Genomic DNA, 12,898 nt, shown 5'->3' on the forward strand with positions numbered 1-12,898 from the left:
CTTCTTTCATATTGTCCTAATGAAGTGTGTTTTGTAATTCAAAATAATGAGAAAAACTACATAGTTTAGGCTTTAGAGTGATTCCCAATGATTACATCCGATTCTCAATTCCAACTCTGCAACCTTGGGAAATACAACAATCTTTTTACTTAGATCTCACTGTAAACTGTTTTATCATAGTTCACTTAGGATTCATTCATCTCACCAGTGTTTTGTGGTAATTAGCTGGACAAAATACACAGAAAAAATGAAACAAAATCCCAAAATGATAAAGCAAACCTTATCAAAGTATATAAACTACACATATCTTCACTTTCAAAATTCTCTTCAAGACACATCATCTTCACAATAAAAAAAACCAGCCTTGACTTTGAATTCAAGGTTGATTGAATTTCGTCACACTCCCAACCTTCCAGATCCTGTTAATTCAAATTATTAATTGGCAGATAGCCAGAAGAAGCAGGGGAGGAGAAATCTAATTTGTTCTTGTGTTTAGACAACCAAAAATTCCCTTTACAATTGCTTATCTCCATAGTCCCTCTGCTCATCTTCCAGAAAAGCAACAAAATAAGAACAGAAGCATTGCCTTAATACATGAGAATGAAGTGCTGAAAGTACAATCCATTTTCCAACAACTGCAGAAACACACATTCTTGACTTTTTTGCTCGCCTTGTTTTCATTGCTGGTGTTAGTAGTTATTTTTTTACTGCTGCACAATATGGCAAGTCCCTCTGACAGGAGATGTGAAGCCAAAACCTCTTTCCCAAAGAACACTGATTAAAGCTCTTGGCTAAACCCATTAAAGTAAAGGATGAGACTTTATGGCTCTCAAGGGAAGCAGGGGCATGACAATGATCCCGAGGTACTCAGAGAACCTCACTGCTTTCAGCTGTAAGGAAGGCACAGTTTACAAAGACAAAGAGCAGGGATGCAGGGGGCTGCATGTAAGTGCACAAAAAAATGGGTTTATCCACTTTCTAAGCTCACTTTCTTATGTCACATCCCACAACTATTTTTGCCTTTTCTCATTTCTTTGTCATGCTTTTAAAACTTGATTATTTCTCCTTAGTTTTTCGGGTATTCAGAATGAAGGTTACCTTTAGCTGAGGTGGCTGAAAATTTGCAGCTTTCTATTTACTAGACACAGCTGACTAAACTTGGCAACATTTACAGTATCTGCTGAAATCAATACCTGACTTCCTCTATCCCAAGTAGCATTAATTAGATAGGTGACAGTAAAATAAAAGAATAAAAGTGAAAAAAAGATATGATGATCACTGTCATCTGCCTACTTTTGATAGCAGTCACTTTTCACGTCTACCATTGAAAGAGTGAGTGGTTAAATTTGGAAATATTAGTAGCATAAAAAATACACAAAAAATTCACACTCAGTTTTTACAGTAGGCACTAGAAGATCTGGAGTTGAAAGCAGTAGGTGAAATAAAATAATCATTTAATTTGGAAAAGACCTTTAGGATCATGAAGTCTAAGTGTACAATAATGGTACTCATATACATTATAAGTTGTTCCTTGCTGAAACCCCTGTAGAGCCTGACAGCCAGAAGCTGGAGGCCTGGAGAGTCCCAGCTGTCACCACAGTGCAGGTGACCCCAGGAGGCTGCAGGACACTTATGGAATGGTAGAACTCCACTGTGGGGAGCTCAGCAAGATTTAATGCACTGGGTTGGGCAGATTTAATACAGCACTGTGGCCTTTCTGGCCAGGTTTTGCACTTCTTGCTGTATGACCTGCAAAGCCTTTTGAACAAAGTATTACAGACTTGGGATTTTATGCTGCTCTTCATTATATTACTGCCATAGTCAGTGGGAATAAAATTGACTTCAGTAAACCAAAGGTCAACCTGCTGCAGCTTTTTTTCTTGCACATTACTGCTAATAAGTTGTGTCAAGGTGAAATTAACTCTAATTTGCAGGGATAAAGCTTCAATACCGCTTTTTGCAGTGTTGTTGCCATAGATATGAATAGCTGTATCTGACAGCTTACTCAACCATTTGTCTGTTTCACAGGGAAGGTGACTCAGTTAGATCGGACTGTCTTTTATCAGCATGGACTGTCACTCATAGTCAAAAATGCAGCACACACTCCCTTGTTACCATGTGCACCAGTATTTGGGGGAGACACTCATATATGAAAGACATCTCAGCTGGAAGCTATGTTATTACTTTCCAAAATCTGTATGCAAATTCAAACCCATAATTTAGCTTTCAATGTAATCAAATACCCTTTAAACATGAGGGGACTAAGTTCATTTTCTTATGCTCAACATTTGACCAAATCTTTCAGAAGATAAGTCACCATTAAGCACAGCACACAAAAAAACATTTTGTAATTGCTCCCCTTCCTCCCAATTCTTTTATGTATTCAGAAATACTTCAATTGTCCTGCCAGCTCTGAGAGGTAAGTAATTTCACTTGGAAAAAAGAGGCACCCTGACAATCCTTTCCCAAGCCTCAAGCTTCTGCAAAATCCTATCTGTACTACATACAGTATGCAACTACATCTTGCTTTAAGTCTTAACCTCATATTTTTACCTCTGTTTCAGCTTGGTGGGCCTAATTTAAGTAGTGATTTACTAATTAGATGAAAAAGCATTAAAAATGCCTCCAAAACTAATCAGGAATCAAGTTCCAGTGACTACTTTACCTTCAATCACCCAATTTCCATAGCTGCCAGATCAAAGGTATTGCAGATGGCACAGACACAACAGCACAACTCAGACCTGAGGATGAATTACTGACAATTGAATATCACTGATGAGTAAACCAAAACTAAAAATGACAGCTTTTCAAATGTGCAGGGGAAGAAAGAGGTTCATAAGAATTCTCCTAACAGTCCAGTTCTTCTCTGCTTCCAGGTCTGTTTAGTTAGGATTCACCCTACTGATCTGGTATAATACAACTGGGGATGGGGGAACACAGTATCAGCTGCTTTTATTCCATTACTAGGCTGAAAAGCCAATTAATTATGTAGAGATTACACACCATCCACAGGAAATGACTGTTGTTTTCAAGTGTTAAATTACTATGGGAAAAAAACAACACTGCTTTAAAAGCAATGCCCCAACAACTTATTACATATTGCCTATTACGCATAAGGAAATGAGGTAATTCTAAGGGCAGAATGTTAATTTTTTACCTGCTATATTAGTTAAAAATACTACACGGTAATGAAAAGCTATCCTGCATTGTTCAAAACAAAACTGAGAGTGGCTAAATTAGCAGAACCATTCAGATGAAAGGTACAGTATATGATAAACTGGTGTTTGTTTTAGGCTGTTTTATGCCTAGTTTTTAGGCTCAGATAATACCGAAGACAAGAGCAGGAAAACATGATCACATATGTATGAATTTATCTGTTTTATCAGTTCAGTTCTAGTCTAAAGCAGTTTAAATGAGCTTTGGTAATGAAAGGCGATGGGAGCAGATCAAATGGTGCAAGTGATTTGATTAGCTCCCTGCTAACCATCTTGGGTAGATTTAATTTAGAACGGTGCGATCACGTCTGACTGTGGTAAACAGCTCTGCACCTGCCTTCCGAGGTGACACCTTCAGAGGAGACTGAGACCTGCTGTACTTACAAGGGTTTTAGGAAAATCACACAGTTTAAGCTTCTGGTATCTTCTCAAGACAAAAAAAAAAAGTTCAGTGCAGAAAATGAAGCAAGTTCAAGAACCCTAAGAAATCACACAATGAATAAAATCTGCTGTGTAAACTCTCTCCAGAGTGACTGAAAAGCATTATTACAATTATGTAAACAAGCCCTGGGGCTGACTTTAGCAGTTAACTCCAGCAAATGGGACAAAGCCACAGCAAAAACCATACACCTGAAAGATTTCATCAACAAATCCACTCCAGGAGTAACAGACTTGCCAGAATACCATAAATTTGATTTTCTCTATCCCTGTAAAAACAGGGCCACTCCTATTTTGCTCTCTCTTTCAAAGGGACATACAATTCTTCTGCTGCATAGCAACAATGGTTTAAATCAATACAAATGCAAACTCATTTGTCTCCAATATTCTTGTGTCAAAATATTAGGAACACAAATCATAATATAATGATGCAGACCATTACCTATCAGTGAGTTCTTGATGCTCACTCTCCTGTGAAGTCCTAACCCAAACCTGACTTAAGAGTCAAGAGAAAACATGTGCCAAGAGCCTGGACTCCAACAAAGCTGACATACTCTTTATGTGAGCTGCTGTATGCAAGGCAAGAGCGTGCACTGATTACAGGACAGATGACCAAAAAGAGAGCTCTGTCTCCACCACAAAAACTTAGGGGAAGGATTGAAATAATATCCACAAGATAAATGGAAACTGTGTAAGGAGATTTTGCAAATTCTCACAACACGATTTTGATGGAAGAAGTTAATATAAAGAAAGATGGTTAATTTATAGGAAAAAAATAGAAAGAAGAATTGGTAAATCTGTATTTATACAAAACTGGTAATTGGCAGTAACAGTAGGCCTAATACCAAGGTGTTTTTCCCCATCTTTTTTGATTTTGGGCACACTAGCTAATCAAACCTCTATGAAGAAGAGAAATTCATGGGATCCCCAGGCTTAGTACCCCCAGCCAGGGTTGTCAGACCATTCCCTCCTCCTCTTTCACTTAACTTCCCAGACCCAAGCGCATCTACCGATACCATTCCTCGGAGCACAGTTTTCACATGGATGGCACCATAAACAGCTTTGCTTCCTTAACTTTTGCTGCACAGGCCTAGGGTTATTATTTTAAGAACTTATATAGTATTTGTTCCTTTTTTTAATGGTCTTCGAATAATTTTAAACATGTGCTTAATGGAGAGAATTTTCACTTTCTGAGCTTGCAAAGACTGTACGTACCAACAGACTTCTAAAACATTATCTAACTAGGTTAAATTCAAAAGATTTGGGCCTACTCTTAAGCAGGTAATTTACAAAGACCTATCAGTTTCTAGGCAGTAATCAAATGCATGCATACATTACAAGGAAAAACAGCTTCTCCAGTTTACTACTAAACAATGATTTATCAACTCAAATTGTTTAAAACAGAGTCATCCAGCTATGATTAACAGCTTGACATAAACCTGGAGTTCTTTAAAAGTAGGAAATGTTCCAAAATATTGGAATGCAATAATTTATCTGGAAATGTTTGAGGTAATGTTTTGTGAAAATATGGCTGGGAAGACCTCATTTCATTACAGATACCAAGTTCAGACTTAGTAATATTTTAACACAAGTGTAAAATGAGTTTATTGTTCTAAAACCTGATGTAATTTATTTTTAAACATGAGATTAATTTGCATTTGAGGTCAAATTTTGAAGCAAATTATTGAGCCTTAAATGACCAAAGATATTTAATATCTGTATTCATGGAATGGAATCACAAAAGGAACAAGAAGACACACTGTTGTTTAAGGCCATATTACAATGTTTATTCAAAAAGGTGCACTGCAACCTTCTTTTGTGCTAGTAACAAAATTAATATTTTTGCATAATAATGCTCTATTTTTAATATAGAGGAAAAGATTAATCTCTATGTCAATTCCTTGCTATACCTTGACCTGGAACAATATTTCTAAACAAGCAGTCCAGAAATCGCCAAAAACTACTATGGTAGGAATATTTCTTCTTACAGACTGATATTTTCCTAATATTATCAACTGCACTTAATGGGACATATTCTAAACACACATTTTAAGACAAGCCACTGAAAAAAAAGTTTCTTTGATGCATTTTGTAGTTTCAAGAGGCAGAATTGGTTACCAATGGCAAAATTGCATTATGAAGCTGTAAAATGCGATAGTAAATGAATGTCATGTTTTACATATTATATATTTTTCATAATTGCCCATCTAGAAAAAGGTATTACTAAATGTGTGATATACTATATACGTATAAAACTAAATTATTAAAGACACCTGATATATAGTGTAAATAGTTCAGCATAAAAGTTAAAGCATTATTTGAAGGCCAGTGACCTAAAGGGAAGTTTTAATTGTTTCAGCTTTTTCTAGCATCTCACAGGAAGCTAACCTCAGGTTTTGCTTGGCACTTGATAATTCAATGAAGAGAGAAAATGTCTAGCCAGAGCCCTGGACTCACTTCAATCAGTAAGAAAGATGCCAGTGGCCTCAAACCAGCTACTACTAAAAAAGATGAGTACACAGTACAAACTGTTCAAAGCATGTTATTATTGCCATTGTGTTTACAGAGTTCTCTGAGTCAGACTGGCATTCTTTTCTGTGTAGCGGAGAAATAAAAATATCTTATACTTTTAAAATTAGTTTTACAATGTTAAATATAATCACCCTTTAAACATACAAACTAAAATAAAAAAAAAAAAAAGAAGTATTTTTTTTTTCTATCAAGGAATGTAAAAATGATTAAGGTGAATCATTATATCCAGAAACCTTGATTACAGGGGGAACTAAGTAGGGACTAGAGAGAAATTATTCTACATTTCCTTGATCAGAGATATACAATCATGCTATAGATGAAGGCAGCTATGATTGATTATTCTGTTTATTAGGACTGCAAGCTGGTTAGATAAAAGGGAAAATTAATTTGTGCATGCATCACTTGAACTAAGCTTATTTAAACTGATTTAGGTTGACGATAAACACAATTCATGTTATAGACATTTGGGATGCTTGCTAAATCACATTGTAGCTCACAGAGCAACCAATAAAAAAATGTTAACCATTTCAGATATAACAAAAATTACAAGCCCACTTTGTTCTGTCACAATGGAGATGTTCGGGAGAGTGCCTTCCCTGTTCCCCCCATATTTTCTGTGTGGGTGCCATCCATATGAACCCAATCTCCAGAACCATTTATTAGAACACACAGCACTATACAACCCTTGGTAGCTATGTCACATATGAAGGTCTGAACACAGCAGAGCTTATCCAAAGACTATGGCCAAATCAATAAAATAATATTTTGAGACCTACTGCACAAATGGTGGCACTGGTATAAAACCAGGCTTGCTGCAGCTGTTTGCCTCTGCTCCTTACCTGGAGTTTATTGTCCCTGACAGCTGGAGCAGAACTGAAGACTGACTGATCTCTCACTGCATTCCTTAAAGTTAGAACATCCTAGTCATTTTAAGAGACTTCAGCAAGAGCTGGCTGGGAATGGAGTTTGCACTAAAACAGGAGGGGGACTTGAGTGCTCTGCTTTTGCACCTCAGGTGTGGGCCCTGTGGCACCTTAAATCACCTCAGCTTTTTCTGTGGTGATCATTCACTCTCCAAATATGCCATTACAACAACTTTACTAATCACTGTATTCACATTTGTGGAAAAAACCGAGCTTGGACCAAGGTATCTTTGATTACAAAGCCAGGTCTGTGACCTCAGTGTGTAAGTAAAAACACAGTATCAGTGACAACCATGTTTGCAAATCCATTTTGATTAATTATACCTGAAACATCTTTACACCAAAGAATTACACCTTAACTTTCACCACTACATTAAGTAAACTTTGGAGAAAAAAGTAGTAGTTTTATCTCTTAATTTTCAGCATTTAGAGTGAAGACTAGACTACTAGACTAGTAGTCTAGTTTCAACCAGGTGAAAATGTTTACAGGTTGCTTGCAGATGGAATTTCTTCTGAAATTAACTGATGCTAATCTGTGTATTTGGTCTAATTTTTTAGCATGTACTTTCTATATAGCAGTATGTTTACCCATCAATTATATTAATCTTCCATTAAATCAAAGCAGTTCAGATGACGAGGTCATACAAAAATATAAATGGAAATACAGATCCTGTACATCTCCAAGGCTTAATTAACAACTTACTGAAAATCAGTTATATTACCCATCCTGCTTTTGTGTGGATGGCTGCATGAGACATTCAAATTATTCAGGAGCATGTTTAACTAGACTGCCTGTAGTAATTCCATTTCTACACCATGATGTGGTAAAAGAATTCAGTTTAAAATAAAAGCTTTTCTTGAATCAACCTTTAAAAAGCAGAAAATCCTATTTGTCTTCAGAGGAAAACTGTCCTGTCTCTGTTTGGGAAGCAGCTGATTTACTGCACATACACAGTCCCTCATTCCAGGCATTTTGCAGAAGGCACTGTGGCTCTGGAATGTGCTACACACACAGTGTGTTCACAGCACCTGTCCAAAGAAATAAATACCTGAGCTTCCCAAGAGTGCTGCAGCCTAAGCTGAATTCACTGACCCGGGCAGATTTCTGCAGTTCTGCCCAGACAAGTTAAGCAGACTTTGGGTGGATGAAAAAGCACTGTTCACCTGTGTGAAGCCTTTGCTGGGCAAACTCAGAGGAGCAGTTTTGGGCAAGGCAGAGTTCCACCTCCCCCTCCTTGTGGCACAGTGTTTGCTCATGAAGGTATGAACCTTTCACTGCAGCTGGCACTCCTGCTGAACTAAATACATTCTTATTAATGACTACAACAAAAATTGCCTTTTCCCACTTTGCATATCTCTTATGCACTTTCAAGTGACTAGCACAGTGAATGTGGTATCATAATGTGCTCTACAAATAAAACAGTAAAGTATGGGATTATCACTGCTCAGTCCTACAAGGCCTTAAATAATCACCAGCTTAGTTTAAAAATCAAAGGAATAGGCATTTTGCCACCTCATTTTGGAATGCTAGCATCCCCTTTACTATCACCAAAACCTCCCTTGAAATCTGAGCTATGTTAAAGACAAGGGATTTAAAAAAAAAAGGCAACACAATAATTTTTATTCCACTAGCAGTAGTTTAAAACTGTACTGTGTAAGAGAAAGGCTCAAAGCAAGTATTTCAGAAGTTAGCCATGACTGGAATAGTAGTTTCATCTCTCTACCACAATGTAAAATACATAGGTCCATGTTCTAGCTACATATAATTTTTTTTTTTCTGGCTTGGTTGATAGCCCAGAAAGTACTAATTAATATTTCATTAATAAAATCAGAGTTCAGTTAACCATGATTCACCAAATAGCAAGAGAAATACCAGGGAATACACAAATAAAGCTCTACTTTAGCCTTGGAACAGTCGCAAATTTAAATATTAATGTTATTTTAGAATATGCTTATTTTATAAATATTATTACAACAGTTAACTATTTTTCAGTGAACAGTTATGATGCCATTAGACTTTTAAGAATAACGACTCTATGAATATTTCATGCATACACCCACAGGTGCAACATTATTTGATGGCAAGACTTGAAAAACAATGTTAGAAAACAAAATCAGTAGTTTATTAATTAAACCTCAGAATTATAAAGGATATTGTTTAAAAGCAATTTGATTTTCTAGTCCATAAATCTAACTGACCAGTAAAATTATTAGGTGGGAGCAAACAGAAACTTTAGTTAACATACAGAAAAAGTCTCTGTACCCTATGCCTGTGCAATGTCACTTATAAAGTTCTAAATAAATTTTTTAAAAATTTAAAAATTAGTAACTGTAAAAAAATAATAAAAATTGCTACAGTACAAGATGCATGGGGATATTATGGTACTTTTCTGTATCATGTATTTGCAAGCAAACTTTTTGTTTATAGTTTCTCTTCATTTCTTTCTATAAAATGCAGTGTTCTTATGCAAAAAGAAGATATATATTTCCTCAAAATAAAGTATGTCCGTGCTGACTTATGGATAATAGAACATTCTTCTCAATCACCAAATGAATGTTTCTGAAAAAATACTGTTCTGGAAACTTTTAAAAAAATAATGAACATTTTCTTATATTAATCTATGCCTCTGCACTTCTACCAACAGTCACAATTTGCACTGCCACATTTCATTTGTGAATTCCTAAACTGCACTTTTTCCAAGCTCTTTGAACAACAGCAATCTGTTGATACACTGATACATTTGAAGTACCTTCCACTACATCCTATCCATCTTGCTCTTAAATTCAAAGTAACTAATTCATACAAGAAACATAAAACTAGGAAAAGGCGACCTGTTTCTTCCTAGGTATCATGTGCATACCTTATTTTTCCTACTTTTTCAAACTGAATTTCCACAACCTTTCATTTTGACATCTCATTTCATCTCATCTCTTTGATTTATCTTGCTTTTTACAAGGTTTTTTAGTGAAACTACTGTTATTCCCTGTGCATTCATACAACATATCCCACGTGATTATGATAAAGCTGACCTTTTACCATTGTCACACCTATCATGCCAACAATAGTTATCATTCTAACTGCTGGGGACACCTCCACTAAGAGCCAAAGGGTATAGAAGATGGCACTCTACATTATTAGTATTATTATTCCTCAAAATTACTGATAACTCAGGATGTCAAGGTCTTGAATTCAATACAAATAACATGCTAGCAGATCCCAGAAGGATATACTGTTGACAGTTTGAGATAAAGCAAACCACCAAACTGTATCAGAGAACTGGATTATCTGCTTAAGTATGTATTTGTGAAACATGACAAGAACTGTGAAGGACATTCATCTGAGAGAAGTAAGCTAGAAATGCCATGCAGTCAGTAGTAACTCATCAGGCACTCCCAAATTTTATTGCTACAATACATATTGAGTGCAGAGGCACAGAGTGTAATTATCATTTTGGTATTTGAAACAGTTTAGTTACTAGCAAGCAAATTAATAAAAGTTCATTAGCCTGGTAAACAGGGGAAAAAATCTGCACTTGGGAGAAAGTACAAAGGTGAAAATGTGGAGAGCTCTCCCTACTCCACTGCCACCAGTCACCAAAGGTATTGATTAAACAGCCCAAAAAAGGCAACCTGTGGCAAAAAAATTATACTCCCGTTCTGGGTTAAGGGTGTAATTAGACTGAAGTATAGATTACACTTGAAAACCCAATGAAATTAATTCTTATAGGAAAAGATGACAAAGCACAAGACCTCCAACTTGGGATTCATGGTTTAAATGAATACAAACACACTACACAAAAACCCCCAAACAAGCAACACATACTTTCTTCTAAGTAAAAGAAAAGCATTTTTAAAGATAAGGAGGCTGTTAGTAACCAAAACAATCGTTAAAAGATAACTTTAAATTAGTACACTGCAGTAATTTGTGCCTTAAGAGTCTTAAAAGTGTTTGTGAGAGGATCATTTCAATGATGCTAATTTTCAATACATTTTGGAGCACCAGAGAAATTCAGTAAGACTGCTAGCATTTTCTGCTAATAGTTGAGGATGGTAAGCAGTATGATCTCAGTAATTACAGAGCTCTATGCCATTACTAATCTCAGGCAAAATAACCACCAAATTTATAAAGGAGAAATTCACTGGGAAATTACATGAACAAAACTGATGCCAGTCAACACCATTTTACAGAAGCTTGCTAAATAAAATAGAGAATTTATTCAATCATCTGATAAAGTTACAAACTCTGATCAGCAGACATTACTCCATAAATGAAACAGACTTTTGGACAGCATTCACCTTACATCCACACAAAACTCAGAGTAAGAAATTATTATCAGTATCATCAAATGTGATTAAGATAAACACAGGAAAAAGTAGCTGTTAACAGGAAATAATAATTGAAAAAGTGCTCTACATTTCTCCAATAAAATCATCCAGTACTCACTCAACACTATTTAAGACTATCATCAATAACACAAAAGTAAATACCCTTGATAATAGTAATGGCACAAAAATTGTCAAACTGGTCAGTAAAGATAGTGGAATTGTTATCCAGAATAATATGGATTTCTTTGTACGATGGGAACAGTGTTACAGCCAAGTGGACTCGTGTAGCAAGCAAGAAACAATGCAGGTAATACCCAAAAAGCAGTGCACAGAAGCCATGGACTTAAAAAATACATACGATCTTAATGGCATAGAAACAACTCAATACAAATGACAGTGAAGCCTGACAACAAAAGGGAGTAATAAGCTTCCCACACATGTAAATGTCTAAGACCAGAGATACTACCTTAGTCCACAGCAATAGTTGTACTGGAAGAGTGAATATAGCTATATAGTCCCTGCACTGTTTTCCCAAAACAGCAAAGATCTTGTTCTTTCTCCATTATTCACAAAAAAAGAGGAGGAATTCTGTACCTTCTTAAGATGTTAACCAGAACACTCCACATGCTGCTATTAGCACAGAAACTCGTGTGGAAAGAGCACAGCAGCAATTCAAAAATGCAGCAGAGAACCATTGAATGTTACATGAACACAGAAGCTGTCTCTGATCCACTGCTGGAGAATAAGATTGCTCAGGCCTGAAGTTAGAGCTCGGGCAGTACTGATGGTGGTGTAGGTACACCAGCAAGACAGCTCTCACTGCTGACATGTTTTGGGCTTATTTCCTACCATAGCAATTACTTAAGACCAAAGCCTTAAGAACTTAAAGAATTGTACAGTACTTCTTTGTTTTGCTTCTTCAATCTGTATCTTAAAAATCAACCCTGAACAAATGCGGACTTTTTGTCAAATGCCTCTGTTCAAGAGAGCTGGACTGCCACAGCCTTAAGTGCCAGCACTGGTAGGAATCCATCATCACACATGTGCACAGGACCTGACTGGGTGACTTCACCAAGGAAAAACCTGACAGGACAGGAAGTGGCACACTGGAGGTGAGCTCTTATGTGGTGATTCCTTTCAGCTTACCTGGTCGTGAGACCCCTGAGCTGCTGAATGCTGCTCCTCGCAGGCTGCTGTCAAGAGTCTGGGGGTTTGAGTTACCATGGAGATCACCGCATCTGACAGCTGAGGGGGCTGCAAAGAGAGACACAGGCACCCGTCAAACCAGCATCCAGCACCTCACCAAAACACAAGCACTCCACTTCTTTTGCTTTTGGCATTCACCAAGGTTTGAGCTCCCAGATTAGGAGCTTTAGCTAAACTGTAAGGGGAAAAAAACCCAACACACATTCACCAAAAGAATCAGAGGTGAGGGCAATCCCCAGTGACACACAGCATTTGATA

At 36.7% G+C, this 12,898-nt stretch overlaps 1 protein-coding gene across 3 annotated transcripts in view; it reads right to left on the minus strand.

Annotated features, from left to right (window-relative positions):
• Positions 1-12,898, minus strand: part of TBL1X (transducin beta like 1 X-linked) — a 136,832-nt gene that overhangs the window by 74,678 nt on the left and 49,256 nt on the right. For all 3 annotated transcript variants that reach the window (XM_015639219.3, XM_015639235.2, XM_015639226.3), the window contains exon 2: positions 12,581-12,688. The gene's annotated coding sequence lies outside the window, so the exon portion shown is untranslated. The remainder of the gene's footprint in view (positions 1-12,580; positions 12,689-12,898) is intronic.

The sequence above is a fragment of the Parus major genome, chromosome 1 (assembly GCF_001522545.3).
Source record: "Parus major isolate Abel chromosome 1, Parus_major1.1, whole genome shotgun sequence".
Lineage (NCBI taxonomy): Eukaryota > Metazoa > Chordata > Aves > Passeriformes > Paridae > Parus > Parus major.